Source organism: Triturus cristatus, chromosome 8 (genome assembly GCF_964204655.1).
Source record: "Triturus cristatus chromosome 8, aTriCri1.1, whole genome shotgun sequence".
Taxonomy (NCBI): Eukaryota; Metazoa; Chordata; class Amphibia; order Caudata; family Salamandridae; genus Triturus; species Triturus cristatus.
The window spans coordinates 56,941,231-56,957,398 of record NC_140591.1 but is presented as its reverse complement, the minus strand read 5'-3'; the positions used below and the strand labels follow the sequence as shown (position 1 = coordinate 56,957,398).

The 16,168-nt window shown below is 41.8% G+C and overlaps 1 non-coding gene across 1 annotated transcript; it reads right to left on the bottom strand.

Moving 5' to 3' along the window:
- Positions 1 to 14,460: 14,460 nt before the first annotated feature.
- TRNAF-GAA (transfer RNA phenylalanine (anticodon GAA)) lies at positions 14,461 to 14,533 on the bottom strand. Its single transcript has one exon. It is a non-coding gene; the product is annotated as a tRNA-Phe (tRNA).
- Between the last annotated feature and the right edge of the window lie 1,635 nt (positions 14,534 to 16,168).

Genomic DNA, 16,168 nt, shown 5'->3' with positions numbered 1-16,168 from the left:
TCAATTAAAGGAAGAATTGGGAAATAAAGGAGGCAAAGTTGAATACAAGAGAGGTGGAAGCAAGTTTGAAAGAAAGACAGAAAGTAAATAATATGTTGAATTAATTGTATTGTTGATTATCTTGATAAAAGGTTTTGATCATTATAAACAAAGTCAATATGAGTTGACTCAAAATAGTCTTTGTGGCATGCAAAGCAGAAGTTCAAAATGTGCCGAAACCCGGGATCTTTAGATCTTCAGTCTAACGCTCTCCCAACTGAGCTATTTCGGCCTGCCAGCTGCTATAGTATTCAGCCTCTTTTTTTGAACAATCCCAGAACAGAGATGCAGAACCTGGATTTTCAATCTGAGGTTAGAGCTGTGTTTTAATGTGTCCTGCATTGTTCAGCAGCTAACTGGTGAAATGGGTGAGTAGCGTTTTTGGGATAAATGTTAGGTCGTTTTTCTTTTAAAACTCTGAGTGGACCAGCACTGTATTACACAGACGTATGTCGCCTGAGTAGGTAAGCTATGTCATCTCAATACTGACAACTTTGTTCAAGGAGAAGTGAAAGCTGATGCAGACAAGAGTTTACTTTGAAAAAAGTATAAAATGGGATAAATTCGTCATCAAAGCTGATGGCAAGAGAGGTGGAAGCAAGTTTAGAAGGAGGACAGAAAGACAACTTTTTGTTGAAGTTATCATGTTGTTGATCAGTTGATAAAATATTTTGAGAAATAAAGAAAAAAAAACTAGAGCTGATTTCAAGAAATATTTTGCAAGAATGTAGGATCCCCTCGCACTGTGCTGAAAGTCAGGATTGAATCAGGTACCTTAAGCTCTTCAGTCTAACGATCTCCCAACTGAGATATTTCAGCCAACAAGTCCCTGTGGCCTCCTGATGTATTATTAATAATTGTAGACGATACATACAGAACCTGGTCATTCTATTTTCGTTTATAGTTATGTGTTAAAGTGTCCAGTATCATTCAGCAGGTAACTTGGTCTGATGAGTGAATATCCTTTTTAGGGGACAAGGTAGGTAGAATTTTTTTTTCTAAACTCTGAATTCACTTATACTCTGAAACACAGACCTATATGGCCAGGGTGTACAAGCTATGTCATCTGACTACTGACAGTTTTGTATAAGGGGAATTGGAGGCTGATGCAGGCAAAGCTTTACTTTAAAATAAAGCAAGAAGTTGCAAATAAATGAGGCATAGTTGAATACAAGAGAGGTGGAAGCAAGTTTGAAAGGAAGACAGAAAGTAAATAATATGTTGAATTGATTGTGTTGTTGATCAGATTGATAAAAGGTTTTGATAAAGAAGAGCGTTGATTTAACTCCAAACAGCTTTTGTGACATGAAAAGCAGAAGTTGAAATTGTGCCGAAACCCGGGATTGAACCAGGGACCTTTGGATCTTCAGTCTAACGCTCTCCCAACTGAGCTATTTCGGCCTGCTGGCAGATTGGGTCTTCATCCTTTCTTTTAAACTTCCCAAGAAAATAGATGCTCAACCTCATGCTAGAGCTATGTTTTAAGATGTCCTGTATCATTCATCAGTTAACGGGTGCAATAGGTAAATAGCATTTTTCGGATCCAGGTTAGGTAGCTTTTGTTTTTTCCTCTGAATGGACTAGCACCATATTACACAGAGGTATTTGGCCTGAGTAGGTAAGCTATGTCATCTGAATACTGAAATCTGTGTTCAAGGAGAAGTGGAAGCTGATGCAGACAAGAGTTTACTTTAGAAAAAAGCATGAAATAGGAAACATTTGTAGTCGAAGCTGAATGCAAGAGAGGTGGAAGCAAATTTAGAAGGAGGACAGAAAGACAATTCTATGTTGAATTGATCATGTTGTCGATCAGTTGATCAAATATTTTGATAAATAAAGAAAGAAAAACTTGAGCTGATACCAAGAAATATTTTGTGAGAAGCAAGAAACCTCTCAGACTTTTCCGAAACCCAGCATTGAACAAGGGACTTTTAGATTTTCAATCTAACACTCTCCCAACTGAGCTATTTTATCCAGCTGGCCATTTTGGCTTTCTGTTGTATTTTTGATAATTGTTAAAGATAAATGCAGACCCTGGTCATTCTATCTGCATGTGCAGTTATGTGTTAAATTGTCCAATATTATTCAGCAGCTAAATTGGTCTGATGGGTGAATTTCCTTTTTAGGAGCCAAGTTAGTTAGAAGATGTTTGTAAACTATGAATGGACTTATACTCAGACACACAGACCTATATGGCGAGGGTAGGCAAACTAGGTCATCTGACTACTAACAGTTTTGTATAAGGGGTGTGGTAAATAAAATCTTCTTTACCGGACTGAATTTCATACGGAATCTTAAAATAAAGTAAAATAGCTCTAAATATCAAGAAGCAGAATCCGTGGTATAAGAGGTTTTCTAAATGGGCTTTATTCCATCAAAAATGGCCGACTCGAGTCGCGGCCTTCAGGTTCCGTCACCACGAGGGTTCAGGAAGTGAAGTACAATACTTTATTGACAGACATGCATTTTTATAATAAGTACATTACAATGAAACGAATGTAGAAGGCGTAACATTTGATAAGAAAAGTGACATAACAGGTACGTAATCGAAACTAGGCGTAATAAGGAATAAAAGAAACATGATTGGTTAGGATTATCAGACATAGGTGGATCTATAAGATAATACTTGGCATAGATGCGCGCGCAGCAGCATGACGTGTGAGTGACGTGCAACTAGGGGGTGAAGGGACTTGACATTTAGCTCTACATGTGGAGACGAGAAGTCTGGGGGGTCAAGTCAACCTAATCCCAAATCATATCTAACATCCTATGTTTAAAGAACTATGTTATCCACAAGGAAGGACTCTCGGACAGAATCTAGTCTATACTGACTGTGTGCGTGCACAAACGCCTAAGTGTCTATATGAGATGCGAGAGGCAGAAAACTTTCCATGGCAGCAGGGCTATGAATCACTTGCAGGAGGACGGAAAGGCTGAGTCCTTTGCTTGTGAGCTAAAGGAAATGTTTACCTAAATCACTAGACAGGAATGCATCGGCTAGAGAGCAAAATAGATAATTCGAAGGTGAAATACAGCTTCTTGGCAGGCAGGCGAAAACTGGCCGAGGCAGGCACCGTTAGCTGCACAGGGAGTAGGACAAAGTTCATGGATACAGATACGAGCTCAAGCTGGAGCTGTCAGAGACAGAGAGCAGGGAAAGGCTTTGAGGACAGAATCGGGCCTACTTGCCTGAACTGTAAAAATGTAGTAACTTAGCCATATAAAGTCGGTGGCCTTTCATACTTAGGAATCGAATATCCAGCCCATCGATGGCGGATCTGACAGAGAACATGTCGACGGTAGACACACATATGTTTGCGTCTTAGAAACTGGAACTGGAGGGAACATACATGTACTTGTAACATGCATATAGAACCGTTGGGGTCCAAGATAGGGGACATAACTGATCAGGAAAATCCACATTTCCACATTCCCTCCTTGTCCCCTACTTGCCCTTCAAGAGATATCAATCTTCATCATTCCATCGATTTGCTCATGGAGCATCATTTCTTCTTCCTTCTTCTTCCGGTATTTTGAACGAGAACTGTGATATGGAATGCATGATGTGGCACACAGACCACAAATCGCTGGTCCACATTGCAGGCATAAACAACAACTGAAGAGCATAAGAAGGCCAATACCTAGGAAGGATAGAACTCTCCATCCCCAGGCTGATATCACACTCCAAAACCACCCGGACCACGTCCAAGTGCCTGGATTTTCGTGTATCTGGCTTACAATCTTATGAAGGCGTGTTATAGCTTTATATACAGATGGCGAATTTTCTGGTATGAATATGCAGCAGCTGGATCCGATGACCCTGCAAGCTCCGCCCCTATCGGCCAGGATGACGTCAAGGACAAGACGATTCTGGAGAACAACAATTCTCATCACTGATTGTTCCTCTGTCAGATTGCCTAGGGCGGCTATAGTCTCGTTTACTACAGCTTCAAGAGTCTTGGTGAGTCTGCGTATCAGCTTACTATTTGATATGGTACGTATATAGGGAAAGATACCTTTATTGAAATCTACATACTTGTCCCATGCCGTCTCAGTATAATCGACAACTGGGAGATCTCTTCGCTCTCTATTGTGTACTAAATGAACATTTCGATAATAATCAGGGGGAGCTAGAAAAACAGGTGGCAAAAGGAATGCTATGTAACAGGTACCATCCCAATCTAGAGGCAGACGCATATATGCAGTCTGACCACATATAAAGTAAGAATGGCGAGAAGCTCTAAATGAAGATTTACCTTGATCACTATATTCTACTGTAGTAACGCATTGGCTATGGCCCATGTGTATGGAACCAACTTTTCTTACACATAATTCACCCTTAACTGGAAATACTGACATAGTGGGCAGAATTAGTTCAACTTCGGTTTTGACATTCAAAATCATAAGATTAGGCGTAAAATTACCTAATTTATACACTTCATTTTCTAAATCAGTTCCTGTTCTACTGGGGTGACCCTCCTTATTAGGGTGACAGACTTTGAATAAAACTAGATTCAGATTTCCCCATATCCAATGTTGTTGATAAACTGCTGTGTCTGGGTCTATGGAATTTAATAAACTAAACCATGCTCCACAGGAGCCATTGTGTGTGAACGGATGTGGAAAGAAAGGCAGAACTCCTTTGTTATTCTGATAGGGAGGGAGTCGGCCACACACCCAACAATTGGTGGCATTACTAGTCTGATGGGAATGATGTAACATACTAATGAATGTGTTATTGCGCAGCGCAAGTCTATAGGACAACTCATGTGGGGGTAGGTCACTAAAAGAATGTTCATCAGTTATATTGAAAGCACGTTTAGAAACAGGATAATACATATGCAACAATATACTTGCAGTAACTATTAAAAAACTCAAGGAAAACAAAATTAATAAAGTCACAATACAGTGGCTACGCAGTAATTTACAATAAGCATGTCGTTTCATTATGATTCTGGACTCTACATCATTCAGACCTAAGGGATACATGTCGGGACAGATTCAACCGCTTCACCTTGGAGAGGACTTAAACAATCAAATCGTCCGACAGTTTGGATCTGGACCTGAGTTTCTGCTTATAGAATTCAGTGCTACTGGCCTCAGCCAAGGGTAGTTTTGAATCAATGGGGGAAGACACACGGGGAGTACTGTTTGTGTCAGGAGGAAGTCCATGAAATTTCTTGATATGGCTGGAATGCACCCAGCCTTTTCTCCCTTCGATCTTCACAGCTGTTCTGGTCGTCAGCAGGACCAACTTAGGAAGCCTCCACCTTGGCTCCAGTTGGGTTTTCCGATCGAAATTCCTGACGAGAACATAATCGCCGGGAATTACATCATGAGGTTTCACCTCGGTGTTGTCGGGAAAAGCTGCGACTACCTGTGAACGACAAGATTGTAGTGCAGACATCAAGGAAGCCAGGTAATCTGTCAGCATATTACAGTCAACATCAGTTATTTTACGCGGTATAGGCGTCCCCCACATATTCGGTGGTCTACCAAAGATCACCTCATAAGGGGATAGCCCTGTTCGAGAGTGTGCTACCATTCTCATGTAAAATAGCGCAACTGGTAAGGCTACTATCCAGTCCACACCTTTTTCCTGACATATTTTAGACAATCTGATTTTTAAAAGTTGATTATGTCGTTCCACGAGACCTGCTGCCTCGGGGTGTCGGACACAGTGGAATTTCCACTGATATCCCAACAAAAGTGAGACATGTTTCATTAATTCGGATGAGAAAGGCTGGCCGTTATCTGAATATACAACACGTGGTAAACCGTACCGTGGGAAGAATTCTCGAACTAGCTGCTTGGCAGTAGTCGGGGCAGTGTAATCTGATACGGGATACGCCTCTGTCCAACGGGAGAGAGCGCAGACAACTACGAGAACATATTTGAATCCTCGACAACGTTCCATCTGAATATAATCCATCTGGAGGACTTCAAAAGGATGGTCAGGAGGCTGAAATCCACCCTGCTCTACGGGAACACCCTTTCCTGGATTAAACTGACAACATATCATACAGGTACGAACTTTTTGTTTAGCTGCTGCTCGTAAATGTTTGTTGAACCAAATGTGCTGAATGCTGTCTAGCATAGCCTTCTCTCCTAAATGTGCTGGACTGTGAACTGTAGCTATAATGGCTTGAACCATGGAATCAGGGAGAAACCATACAGATTTCTCCTTCGTCATCCATCCTTGATCTGTCTGGATCCCTCCTAGTTCAGTCCACTTCTTTATTTCTTCTGCTGTGGCATGTGTCTGTATGTCAATTACGTCAAGCGCGGGATCCTTAATTGTCATACACTGTGTTGGTGTCTGAACTATTGGCTTTGTCATGTCTAATGTGCGATTCTGAGCAGTCTGTTTAGCTGTTCTGTCAGCTAAATCATTGCCTTGAGAAATGATATCAGTAACCTTCGTGTGTGCTTTACATTTCATAATCGATATAGCAGTGGGTAGATGTATTGCGTCTAACAAAGCATGAATGAGGGGTCCGTGCTGAATGTGGGCACCATGGGAGGTTAAATAACCTCTCTCTCGCCACAGCACGCCGAAGTCGTGTACAACTCCGAATGCATAACGTGAATCAGTGTATACATTAACTTTCTTATTTGTGGCTTGAATACAGGCTTGCGTTAGAGCAATAAGTTCTGCTGCTTGGGCTGACAAAGTATCTATACAATTTGTCTCAATAACTTTAGTGTCTGTTGTGACTGCATACGCGGCCACTAAATCTCCTGTACTTGTTCTCATGCACGATCCGTCTACATACAACGTCAGGTCTGGATCTAACAATGGAACGTCTGTCAAGTCTTGTCTAGGTTTCGTCTTTATTTCAATGATTTCAACACAATCATGAGCTAGTGGGTCTGTTCCAATTACAGGTAATAGTGTAGCAGGATTCAATGTATTACACCGTCGGATCTCTATGTGTGGTTGAAACAATGTCAGTTCATAACCGGTAAGTCTTGCTATGGTCAAGTGTTGTGTTTGTGTTCGGTTCACAAGAACCTCTACTGCATGTGGTACTTGTACTGTCAATGGATGTCCTAACACTATGGCATCGCTTTGTCTGATTGCTAAAGCTGTCGCTGCCACTGATTTCAGGCATGCAGGCAAAGCCTGAGCTACGGGATCTAATGTACTGGAAAAATAAGCACATGGCTTGCGTGATCCTGCTTGATCCTGAGTGAGTACTGACAAGGCAGTACCTTCGCGTTCTGTGACAAAGAGTGTAAAATGTTTGCTATAACATGGTGTTGCTAAAACAGGTGCTTGACATAAAGCTTCCTTTAGGCTTTCAAAAGCTTGTGTATGTTCCTGAGTCCAAGGGAGAACAGTCGATGTGGCTGCCTCCTGTGTGGTTAACTGAATGAGTGGTTTTGCTAGAAATGCGTACTGAGGGATCCACTGCCTACAATATGAAGTGAGGCCTATGAAAGCCCGCACCTCCTTTTGTGTCTGGGGTATTGACATGTTAGCAATTAACTGGATGCGATCTGGTGTAAGCTGCCTTCCCTCCTTGGACAGCGAGTGACCAAGATAAATAACTCGCTGGACACAGAATTGCAGCTTAGAAGGAGACACCTTGTGCCCCTTGTCGGCTAGAAAATGTAAAACTGTCAGAGAAGCCTTTTCACATTCAGGTCCGCTTCTCGCGGTGATCAGCAGATCATCGACATATTGAAGCAGTGCAGTATTTACTGGCATGTGGATACTGTCAAGTTCTCGTTTCAGTGCTTGGCTGTAAATGCTGGGGCTTTCTGTGAATCCTTGGGGAGCGCGTGAGAATTTAAAACTGCGCCCATTTAAACTGAATCCGAACAAATATTGGCTTTCCGGATCTATTGGGACGCTGAAAAAGGCATTCTTGAGATCGATTACAGTAAAGAATGTTGCTTCGGAATCAATTGCTGTCAACAATGATGATATATCAGGGACCACAGGGAATTGTGGTACAATACACTTGTTTAGTTCACGCAAATCAATAACCAATCGGTACACTGGTGGGGCAGTAGGATCAGTTCGTTTAAGAATCGGAATTATCGGTGAATTACATACATTGGAGTCTGTTTCTACAACTACTCCCTGGGCAATCAGCTCATCAATGATTTTCAGCAAAGCCACTACAGCATCATGCGGTAACTTGTATTGTCGCATTCGTGGTAGTACCACTCCTGCTTTCAGTGTGACTCGATAGGGTGTAATGTTCATGCAGCCAACATCCGTAGGGCCTTGTGCCCATAGATGTACTGGTAAAGTCTGTAGTCGGGGATCCATGTCTCTAGACACATAGTGACCTTTAAAATCACGCAAAAACAACCTTACTCCTTCCGGAGAACAACATATTATGGCTCCTAGTGCTTTCAGAGTTTTAATTCCTAACAGATTTTCTGGGCATGATTTAGTAAGCAATAAATCTGTAGTTCGTGTCAAAGGTCCTATCGTAAGTGGTAGAGGCTGTGATACTTCATTAACAATAGGTTTTCCCGAAAAACCAAGGGAAACATTTTGAGAGCCTGAGAGGGGTGCCCCTGGAACTTCACTACGTTTTATAGTTGTTCGACTTGCCCCTGTATCGAGTAAGAATTTTCTATCTTGACCTAATAATTCACTATGTACATAAGGTCCTTCTTGATCTACAGGAATCTCGATAAGCGGTAAGTCAACTTCCCTCTCTAGGCTTGTTCATGCGTAACGCTGATACTCAGGATATTCATACTGTGCAGTCTGATACATTTGTCGTGTTGTGGTTTGTGTGGCAGTAGCAGGCAACGGTGGTGCAGCTGGCACAAACTGTATGGGTTGCTGTGAGGCTGGCATGGACTGTTGCTGAACTGGCATGGACTGTCCATGCTGCATAGCTCCTTGTTCATTCTGATCTTGTCTAACTAATCGTGGTCTCTCCTTTGCAATGCCTGTAGCTATATTACGTTTCAGGACTGGACAATCGTGTACATAATGGCCTAGTTGTTTACAGTAATTGCAGGTTCCTTTTACAGGAACTGCAGAATCACCAGAATGTGTCACACCCTTTTTGTGACCATCTGCTGGTACTGTCTGAGAAACTAGCATTTTCATTTTTGTATCCTTCATGCGTCTATGCTCGTGTTCTTGTTCATCCCTAATTCTATTGTGATGATACTGTAACATTTGTAGCATTTGCGACGGAGTGTTACTTTGCCAGGTACTCTCGAATTTCAATATTCTATTCTTCACTGGGGGCAATGCATTTTCCACTAATTTTGTCACAAATAGATGTGGATATGAGTCACTACTTGCTTTTATACCACTATTTATACCAAAACATTTTTCAAATCGAGCATAATAATCGCTTGTGTCTTCATCTTGCTTTTGTTTGCAGGCTGTGATTGCACCCCAATCCTCCTTTTTTGTAGTTAATAAACGTGGCAGTACCTGTACTAGTAAACCTGGTAACAGTTTAACTTTATCCCCGAGCCCTGAACCTGCAGTTCGGGCCCTTTCTTCCTCTGCTAATGCTGTCCAGTCTATCTTTTGGTCTCCCACTTCCCACTCTTTTTCTTTCAGTTTTTCATAAATGCCAGCAGGCAAAAGCACCTTTAATATCGTCATAATATCAGGAAAGGTGTACTCTCCCATTAGTAACATGTCTTTAATTTCTCGGTGGAAACCCGCTGGGTCTTTATCATGACTAGGTACTACTTTCTTCATTTCTAATAATTCCATTTTTGATATGGGTGTGTAAACAAATACACGGTGAAACTCATTGTCTTCGCCTTTTATTGGGTGCACTTCTCGTAAGGGATTTTGTCTATCCATATAGTACGGCGCTCTTTCTCTGCGGGGCAGCGAGAGAGAATCCGGACTTACAAAAAGGACATATTGCTTACGTGACACTAATATCTCTTTAATTAGCTTGTTACTAGAACCTCCCCATCTGTTCGTGAGTAGTTCCGTTAATATATCAGGTAAAGGACCAGGGTCAGCATGTTGGCTCTTATATAATATGAGGAGTTGCTGAATCATATAGATTCCAGCTAAACGTTGTTCATCTGTACTGAGATTAAAAAACGTGTGTGCTACGGTCTCATCACCGTATTTTTCAGGACTGTCAATCCAGTGAACGGCTGATCTGGCTAATTCTTGCTCATCCATGGAATCGAGGAGGTGGTAACCCCTTCGTTCTCGTAGTATTTTATCTGCGGCTTGAAACGAATGTTCAGGAGACTTCAGATTTATTATAGGCGTCGGATACGTTCTGCTATTATTTGGGCATACTGAGTGTATGGGATCAGAAAAACATCTAGCATTATCACAGGATCCTCCTCTGCCTACATAGGCTATGGTCTCTGACTGTCTTGCCGAATTCCCTGATTCGGACACTTCATCTTGCTCGAACTCGTCTGTTCCCAATCTTTCTTCATGAATACGCTCTATTTCTTTACGGATTTTTCGGCACATGGCTATTATACAATTTTGCTTATCGTGTCTCCCTTCTGATATATTCTGACTCCATCTTGTAAGAATAAGCATTGCATTCGGGTCTACCCCCGGACGGTCTTGATTTCTGATCACACAGTTTATGAGGAAACGTAACAGTTCCCCCTGTATCTCTACTTTCTGGAATTCCATAGCTCTGTTAATACATCCTGGATCTCGTCCTGTTTGAACAAAATGGTATATGTTATCTAGATGCGTAATCATCCCTGGTAACCTCGCTAAATACTCTGCGGCTCGCCTGATACGTAATGATGCCAGGACCATTTCATCCTCTTTACCAACCACCGGGTCATATCTACAATTTACAAGGAGTTCTTTAAGCGTACGTTCACTTACGAATTTAGGTGTACGAGAATGCGCTGACTCTTGAAAAACAAGTTTATTTATTCTGGGTGGTGTAAAGGTACTGCTAGCACCTCCCGTGGCCCCATCTGGGGCGTCGGGTGTGAATGGGTTCGTTGAACGTGACACAGCAACTATGGGCGTCGACACCCCTGTAGAATCGACTGCGGAGACAGATGCGGAAACAGATGTGCTTGCCGACGCTTGCGTCGGGACTTGCTGTTGCACGGGTACAGATACCTGATCCTGACGTTGAACCCCTCCGCCAGACGGTCTATGTGGTGTGGCGTTAGCATACTCGGGAGCTGCATCGTCTAGATATGAGGAAAGAAAAACATCTTCTGCGGTTCTGGGATGCCCTTTTTGATGTACCTTAATTGGAAATAATGGGGGTGGCAAGTCTTTTGGCATCTCTGTAACAGCCTTAGGTAGTCCTTCGGCTAGAAGGGGATACATACCATTCATAAGAGCATTTCTTTGTCTATTTACTTGTTCTGATTTCACTCGGATACCTTCCTCAATTAATAGATTTTCTTGAACTTTATTTGAACTTTCTTTACTCCTCTCTTCTTGTCTACGTGCTTTTTCTGTACGTCTATGAGATTCTTTACGCCATAACTCAACAGCGTCTTTCTGTGACTGTCTGACCTTTCTTTTCCATAACTCTTCCTCTACTTTCATGATGCACTCTGCATCCCAGGTTCCCGCTGCGGGCCACCTTTGACTTTCCGGCAATCCCTTGGTATAATCTACCCATAGATCAAGAAACAATATGGCATCTAAGCCATGCTTATGGTACATAAAATGCCCTGGAGTGTCCCTAGGAGGAATAGGAACTGCTTCTTCAAGCACCCCTTTTCTGGTAGTAATCTGTCTTAACTTCGAGAAAAGCGGCATATTGACAACTGATCTGATACTTACTCTTGAACTTACTTAATACGAAAAAAACCCCAATAATGAACAGTGTACAATGAACAATCATTCATACCACGATATGCAAGACATTTCTGAAAACATTAAACATTAAACATTTAACAATGACCGACAATGATGACAGTCTGCCTAACTAATCACCACGCTGAATTCTTGACAATAACTGCATACTTCGGAATACTTGATATACTGCTAAACAGTACATATACACTGCTAAACAGTGCAGACCGGATTTGTGTACCCAAATCCGTCTTGACCGGCACAACCTATGTGCGCGTCAACACGCCTCCCCGGCGATGGTACTCACCGAGTAGCTCCTTGAAACGGAAGGCCTCAGAGAAAGGACAGGACTCGATGACTGCGGACAGCGGACCCTCTGGACATCGGGATTTCGAAATATCTGGTGGGCCTCTGTATACCTCGGATCTTGCTCTCTCAGCTAGGCTCTGGTCGGGATACTTCGCACTTCTCACCGCCTCGTCTGGGTTGATCGCAGCCTCAGTCGCCCCCGCTTGACCGGAGGGAGCTTACAGGAAATCCTGCTGGTACGCGTTTATGGTCCGTCCAGCTGTGGCAGGAGACCGGGCCTGCAACGCACCGCCGGCGCGTGAGATGAGAAAGTGTCCCTATTCGGGCGCCATTATGTGGTAAATAAAATCTTCTTTACCGGACTGAATTTCATACGGAATCTTAAAATAAAGTAAAATAGCTCAAAATAACAAGAGGCAGAATCCGTGGTATAAGAGGTTTTCTAAATGGGCTTTATTCCATCAAAAATGGCCGACTCGAGTCGCGGCCTTCAGGTTCCGTCACCACGAGGGTTCAGGAAGTGAAGTACAATACTTTATTGACAGACATGCATTTTTATAATAAGTACATTACAATGAAACGAATGTAGAAGGCGTAACATTTGATAAGAAAAGTGACATAACAGGTACGTAATCGAAACTAGGCGTAATAAGGAATAAAAGAAACATGATTGGTTAGGATTATCAGACATAGGTGGATCTATAAGATAATACTTGGCATAGATGCGCGCGCAGCAGCATGACGTGTGAGTGACGTGCAACTAGGGGGTGAAGGGACTTGACATTTAGCTCTACATGTGGAGACGAGAAGTCTGGGGGGTCAAGTCAACCTAATCCCAAATCATATCTAACATCCTATGTTTAAAGAACTATGTTATCCACAAGGAAGGACTCTCGGACAGAATCTAGTCTATACTGACTGTGTGCGTGCACAAACGCCTAAGTGTCTATATGAGATGCGAGAGGCAGAAAACTTTCCATGGCAGCAGGGCTATGAATCACTTGCAGGAGGACGGAAAGGCTGAGTCCTTTGCTTGTGAGCTAAAGGAAATGTTTACCTAAATCACTAGACAGGAATGCATCGGCTAGAGAGCAAAATAGATAATTCGAAGGTGAAATACAGCTTCTTGGCAGGCAGGCGAAAACTGGCCGAGGCAGGCACCGTTAGCTGCACAGGGAGTAGGACAAAGTTCATGGATACAGATACGAGCTCAAGCTGGAGCTGTCAGAGACAGAGAGCAGGGAAAGGCTTTGAGGACAGAATCGGGCCTACTTGCCTGAACTGTAAAAATGTAGTAACTTAGCCATATAAAGTCGGTGGCCTTTCATACTTAGGAATCGAATATCCAGCCCATCGATGGCGGATCTGACAGAGAACATGTCGACGGTAGACACACATATGTTTGCGTCTTAGAAACTGGAACTGGAGGGAACATACATGTACTTGTAACATGCATATAGAACCGTTGGGGTCCAAGATAGGGGACATAACTGATCAGGAAAATCCACATTTCCACAGGGGAACTCGAGGCTGATGCAGGCAAAGCTTTACTTTCAATTAAAGGAAGGATTGGCAAATAAAGCAGGTAAAGTTGAATACAAGAGAGGTGGAAGCAAGTTTGACAGAAAGACAGAATGTAAAAAATATGTTGAAATGGTTGTCTTATCGATCAGCTTGATAAAAGGTTTTGATCATTATAAACAACGTCAATATGAGTTGACTCCAAATAGCATTTGTGGCATGCAAAGCAGAAGTTCAAAATGTGCCTAAACCCGGGATTGAACCAGGGACCCTTAGATGTTCAGTCTACTGCTCTCCCAACTGAGCTATTTCATCCAGCTGGCAATTTCGGCTTTCTGTTGTATTTTTTATAATTGTTAAAGATAAATGCAGAACCTGGTCACTCTATCTGCATGTGCAGTTATGTGTTAAATTGTCCAGTATTATTCAGTAGCTAAATTGGTCTGATGGGTGAATTTCCTTTTTAGGAGCCAAGTTAGTTAGATGATGTTTGTAAACTATGAATGGACTTATAATCAGAAACACAGACCTATATGGCGAGGGTCGGCAAGCTAGGTCATCTGACTACTAACAGTTTTGTATAAGGGGAAAAGGAGGCTGATGCAGGCAAAGCTTTACTTTCAATTAAAGGAAGAATTGGGAAATAAAGGAGGCAAAGTTGAATACAAGAGAGGTGGAAGCAAGTTTGAAAGAAAGACAGAAAGTAAATAATATGTTGAATTAATTGTATTCTCGATTATCTTGATAAAAGGTTTTGATCATTATAAACAAAGTCAATATGAGTTGACTCAAAATAGTCTTTGTGGCATGCAAAGCAGAAGTTCAAAATGTGCCGAAACCCGGGATCGAACCAGGGACCTTTAGATCTTCAGTCTAACGCTCTCCCAACTGAGCTATTTCGGCCTGCCAGCAGCTATAGTATTCAGCCTCTTTTTTTGAACAATCCCAGAAGAGAGATGCAGAACCTGGATTTTCAATCTGAGGTTAGAGCTGTGTTTTAATGTGTCCTGCATTGTTCAGCAGCTAACTGGTGAAATGGGTGAGTAGCGTTTTTGGGATAAATGTTAGGTCGTTTTTCTTTTAAAACTCTGAGTGGACCAGCACTGTATTACACAGACGTATGTCGCCTGAGTAGGTAAGCTATGTCATCTCAATACTGACAACTTTGTTCAAGGTGAAGTGAAAGCTGATGCAGACAAGAGTTTACTTTGAAAAAAGTATAAAATGGGATAAATTCGTCATCAAAGCTGATGGCAAGAGAGGTGGAAGCAAGTTTAGAAGGAGGACAGAAAGACAACTTTTTGTTGAAGTTATCATGTTGTTGATCAGTTGATAAAATATTTTGAGAAATAAAGAAAAAAAAACTAGAGCTGATTTCAAGAAATATTTTGCAAGAATGTAGGATCCCCTCGCACTGTGCTGAAAGTCAGGATTGAATCAGGTACCTTAAGCTCTTCAGTCTAACGATCTCCCAACTGAGATATTTCAGCCAACAAGTCCCTGTGGCCTCCTGATGTATTATTAATAATTGTAGACGATACATACAGAACCTGGTCATTCTATTTTCGTTTATAGTTATGTGTTAAAGTGTCCAGTATCATTCAGCAGGTAACTTGGTCTGATGAGTGAATATCCTTTTTAGGGGACAAGGTAGGTAGAATTTTTTTTTCTAAACTCTGAATTCACTTATACTCTGAAACACGGACCTATATGGCCAGGGTGTACAAGCTATGTCATCTGACTACTGACAGTTTTGTATAAGGGGAATTGGAGGCTGATGCAGGCAAAGCTTTACTTTAAAATAAAGCAAGAAGTTGCAAATAAATGAGGCATAGTTGAATACAAGAGAGGTGGAAGCAAGTTTGAAAGGAAGACAGAAAGTAAATAATATGTTGAATTGATTGTGTTGTTGATCAGATTGATAAAAGGTTTTGATAAAGAAGAGCGTTGATTTAACTCCAAACAGCTTTTGTGACATGAAAAGCAGAAGTTGAAATTGTGCCGAAACCCGGGATTGAACCAGGGACCTTTGGATCTTCAGTCTAACGCTCTCCCAACTGAGCTATTTCGGCCTGCTGGCAGATTGGGTCTTCATCCTTTCTTTTAAACTTCCCAAGAAAATAGATGCTCAACCTCATGCTAGAGCTATGTTTTAAGATGTCCTGTATCATTCATCAGTTAACGGGTGCAATAGGTAAATAGCATTTTTCGGATCCAGGTTAGGTAGCTTTTGTTTTTTCCTCTGAATGGACTAGCACCATATTACACAGAGGTATTTGGCCTGAGTAGGTAAGCTATGTCATCTGAATACTGAAATCTGTGTTCAAGGAGAAGTGGAAGCTGATGCAGACAAGAGTTTACTTTAGAAAAAAGCATGAAATAGGAAACATTTGTAGTCGAAGCTGAATGCAAGAGAGGTGGAAGCAAATTTAGAAGGAGGACAGAAAGACAATTCTATGTTGAATTGATCATGTTGTCGATCAGTTGATCAAATATTTTGATAAATAAAGAAAGAAAAACTTGAGCTGATACCAAGAA